Here is a 5000-nt window from a genome sequence, read left to right on the forward strand (position 1 = left end):
AGGAGCGATTGAAAGTATAAATTATCTTTTGGTATTTTGACGATAGAGTAATCATAGCACGAGAGAGAGAGGAGAGAGAGAGGAGAGAGAGAGAGAGAGAGAGAGAGAGAGAGAGAGAGAGAGAGAGAACTATTGAACTTTTCCAATTTATTTTTGGTTCATTTATAAAGCGTGATTAAATACAATCATTCTGTTGAATTGACTCCTCCCGGCTACACCATATATGAAATAAAAAAAAGTAGTTTTCGATATCTACATAAAATTCCCGTGATTGTGAAACTCTGATGGAATTTTATCCATATTTTGTATAAGTGTTTAACAATAATAATAATAATAATAATAATGATGATAATAATAATAATAATAATAATAATAATAATAATAATAATAATAATAATAATAATAATAATACAGGATGTATGCATCTAATAATAATAATAATAATAATAATAATAATACTGGAAAACATATAGCTCATGAGAATTCTGTCTTACCTCGAAAATATAGCTTTTTTTTAACTGGAATGGAAAAATGTGCGAAAAATTACGGAAAAAAAAACATTGCTTACGCAAACATTGCTCGACTTCCAGAGTAGAATAGCAAAAGTTGGATTTTCGCTGAACAATTACCCGTTTTTCCCTCCAAATGAAATAAACTCGGAATTTCCATTAACATTAAAGTTTACCCATAATATATTTGAAAAAAATTTCCCGTATGTGCGTAGTCGCTCGTAACTCATAGACCGGTCTGATTTCAATTAGCAGTTATAAAAAAAAAGGTTTCGATGACACTGTACCAACCGTGTGTCACACAATTGTACATAATTATTTTGTATATATTATGCTTGTATCTGCGCTCTTCCCTCGCACTAAAAAGAACCTGAATGATCATAGTCTCCGGTTTTGCTCTGAACATTGTCTGTCTCTCGAACATGTTATGTCCTGTTGCCTTGAGGTTTTGTATATAAAGAAGAGTGTTCCTTAATAAACAACTCAGTTGATTGCATCATGCCTTTGAGTTTACAACCCTCACTCGGCACCGTCACATTGGTGACCCCGGAAGTCGACCCGCTCAACCACCAAAGCGGATTATGTTCTCGCGGCGATACCCGAGGACACCTTCCCAGAAATATCCGACTGGCTTTGTGAACAAGGAGACACCCCAATAGCGTATGACGCCCTCAAAACACTCCTCCTGCAGCAGTACTCGCCGTCGCCAGCCGCCCGTATAGCAAAGCTTTTTCAGCTCTCGCAACAACTGTTGGGGGACCAAAGGGCTTCGCTTGCCCTCAGGGAAATGACCAGTATCGCTCGCCTTCAACCTGCCGCAGACGGCTTTCCTCGTGAGGTGAACCTACTTCGTGCCCTTTGGATACGCCGTTTACCCAAACCTGTACGCGCTGCCATACCCGATGTCGATAGTTTACCCATAAAGGACTTGATGACCAAAGCCGACGCCTTTATGGACAGACACTTCAAGACCTCCATCAACGCCTCCACCCCTGACGACGAGGATGCCTATTCAACGTCAACCGAAGCTGATATGAATGCCGTAGGACATACACGCCTACCCCGTGACGTGCCGAAGCGGCGACAAAGCCGCCCACCAACCACCAATCGCTCGCGTCCCAACGAACGACTTCTACAGCCACTTACTACCTCCCATACGACGCAGTTTTGCTACTACCACTTCAGATTCGGGGCAATCGCGAAGAAATGTGCCAAGGATTGTCAGTGGACAAAAAACGTGTAAGTAGACCATCGCTTGTGGCTGTGGCCTCCCATGTTTCTAATCTTTTCTTTTTACAGGATGCAGGAACGTGCGATTTTTGGTAGACACGGGTGCTTGTCGTTCTCTTTTGCCAAGGAAACTCTTCAAGGCACGACGTAGTCTGTCTACATCTGCCGACGTCCGCTTGGTAGCTGCCAACGGATCTGCGATACCCACCTACGTTTACGAGAACCTCACATTATCGTTCGGAAACGGTAAATTCAATTGGAAGTTTCTCGTTGCTGACGTCACAATGCTAATCCTCGGTGCGGATTTCCTCTCTCATTTCCACCTTCTGGTTGATGTCGCCCACCGACGATTGGTCAACGCAGACTCGTACTTGTCGACACCCCTTCAACCCGCCCCCTCTAACCTCGCTCTCCACATCAGCGCACCCACGGATGCCTACGCCCACCTCCTCACGTCGTACCCGGAAGTTTTCCGTCCAGAACTTCGCCAAACGCCCACGGTTTCTGCCAAGCACGGTATTTATCACCATATCAAGACGACGGGACCCCCAGTCTTCGCAAAATTCAGACGTCTGGCACCGGAACGATTGGCAGCCGCCAAACAGACGTTCGCTGAAATGGAGGAAATGGGCCTTTGCCAAAAGGCCTCCAGCCCATGGTCGTCACCCTTACACATCGTTCTGAAGAAAGACGGCTCCCTCCGTCCGTGCGGGGATTACAGGCACCTGAACATGCAAACAGAACCGTATCACTACCCCCTCCGAAACATTGCCGACGTGACATCCTACCTGCACAAAGCGAAGGTTTTCTCTACGCTCGACCTCCTGAAGGGGTATTATTAGGTGCCTATGAACCCAGAAGACATCCCCAAGACCGCCATCATCACTCCGTTTGGTACATACACCTTCAATTACTCTTGTTTTGGCCTTCGTAATGCTGGGGCAACGTTTCAACGTCTCATGGATGGCATCTTAGGGGACCTCCCTTTCTGTGTATGTTATGTGGACGACATACTTGTGTTGTCCTCCTCAAAAGAGGAACACCTCCGTCACCTGCGCATCGTGCTCGACCGCCTGCAACAAAACGGCCTTGTAGTCCGGTACGACAAGTGTACCTTTGGCGCCAACGAAGTGTCGTTCTTAGGGCACCGTATCACTCCTGAAGGAGTCCATCCCCTCCCTGAGAAGGTAGCAGCCGTTCAGAACTTCCCCGCGCCCTCGACCGTCAAAGCTCTGCAGGAATTCTTGGGCATGATCAACTATTATCACCGTTTTCTGCCAGCCATTGCCGCCACTCTTGCTCCCCTCTACGCCTCCCTCAAGGGCAGGCCAAAGGACCTGAAGTGGGGTCCCCTTCAAGAAGCAGCCTTCTGCAATGCAAAGAAGGCCCTATCAACTGCTGCTGGTCTCACTTTTCCTATCCCACACGCCCCTCTCCTTCTCTCCATCAATGCCAGCGACGTCGCTATTGGTGCAGTACTCAAGCAGGTGGTCAAAGGCTCGTCCCGCCCATTGGCCTTCTTCAGCAGAAAACTCTCCAAGGCAGAATTGGGTTATTCTACCATCGATCGAGAATTGCTGGCGGTGCACTTGGCTGTCCGTCACTTTCGCCATTTCTTAGAAGGTACGCCATTCGTCATTCGCACAGACCACATGCCTCTGGTGCACGCCTTCACTCGACAGTCTGATGCCTGGTCCGCCCGTCAACGCCGACATCTCTCCGCTGTGGCTGAATACAATTGCACCCTCCAATACGTCCCTGGGAAAATGAATCCCGTTGCCGATGCCCTGTCAAGAAACACGTTGGCTGCCGTTCAACTGGGATTGGATTACAATGCCCTGGCTGAAGCCCAACGACAGGATCCAGAGTATCAAGCTTGTAGGACATCCTGCACGTCCCTCCGTTGGGAAGATTTTCCCCTCGAAGACTCCAACACCACCCTCCTCTGTGACGTCAGTACTGGTAGACCGCGACCTTGGATTCCTGCTCCCATGCGCCGACAGGTGTTTGATTTCATTCACGGCCTTTCACATCCCTCGTGCCGTTCTACTGCACAGCTGCTGAAGGCAAAGTTCATTTGGCACGGCATTTCTAAGGATTCTAAGGATTGGGTCCGCGCCTGTACTTCTTGCCAAACTTCCAAAGTACATCGACACTCGGATTCAGGATTGGGAACCTTTCCTCGACCTCAGCGTCGTTTCGCACACATTCATGTCGACGTTGTAGGCCCCTTACCCACATCACAAGGACATCGTTACCTGTTTACCGTCATCGACCGCTCCACTCGTTGGCCTGAAGCCATTCCCATGGAAACTGCAACATCTGCCTCATGTACATCTGCCTTACTCTCTGATGGATTTCAAGATTCGGTATCCCTGAGCATATTACTTCTGACAGGGGAACCACTTTCACCTCTCAATTGTGGACGTCATTAACGAATCTCCTGGGCATCACCCTACATCAGACAACGGCCTACAACCCAGCTGCCAATGGAATGGTTGAACGTTTTCATCGCACCCTCAAAGCAGCTTTGATGTCCCGCTGCAAGGATTGCAACTGGTTTACTCAGCTTCCCTGGGTCCTCCTGGGACTAAGGACCACTCCTAAAGATGCCCTCGACATTTCGGCAGCTGAAATGGTGTATGGCGACCCGTTGGTCGTCCCTGCCGAATTTTTTCCTTCTACAACCTCCTCCAATGATCTCCAGCGCATCCGTCACGTCGTGGGAAAATTTACTCCGTGCCGCCAGACTTACAAGCCCCCAGCGAAGCATCAAATACCAACGGACTTGCACTCTGCAAAGCACGTCTTCCTGCGCAACGACACTAGCAAGCCACCACTAACGCCCCCTTACACGGGCCCTTTCCTTGTGATCCGACTCAATCTGAAAGCATTCCTACTAAACATTCGGGGCAAAGAAGACTGGGTCTCCATTGATCGTCTAAAACCTGCATATCTTCTGCCAAATGACCCGCCTACAGTTCGCCTCTCTAGATCGGGGTGCCCTATTTAACATGTACAGTATGTCATTTTTAGGGGTGGGAGCCATGTACCAACCGTGTGTCACACAATTGTACATGATTATTTTGTATATATTATGCTTGTATCTGCGCTCTTCCCTCGCACTAAAAAGAACCTGAATGATCATGTCTCCGGTTTTGCTCTGAACATTGTCTGTCTCTCGAACATTTTATGTCCTGTTGCCTTGAGGTTTTGTATATAAAGAAGATTGTTCCTTAATAAACAACTCAGTTGATTGCA

Source organism: Palaemon carinicauda, chromosome 12 (genome assembly GCF_036898095.1).
Source record: "Palaemon carinicauda isolate YSFRI2023 chromosome 12, ASM3689809v2, whole genome shotgun sequence".
Classification (NCBI taxonomy): Eukaryota; Metazoa; Arthropoda; class Malacostraca; order Decapoda; family Palaemonidae; genus Palaemon; species Palaemon carinicauda.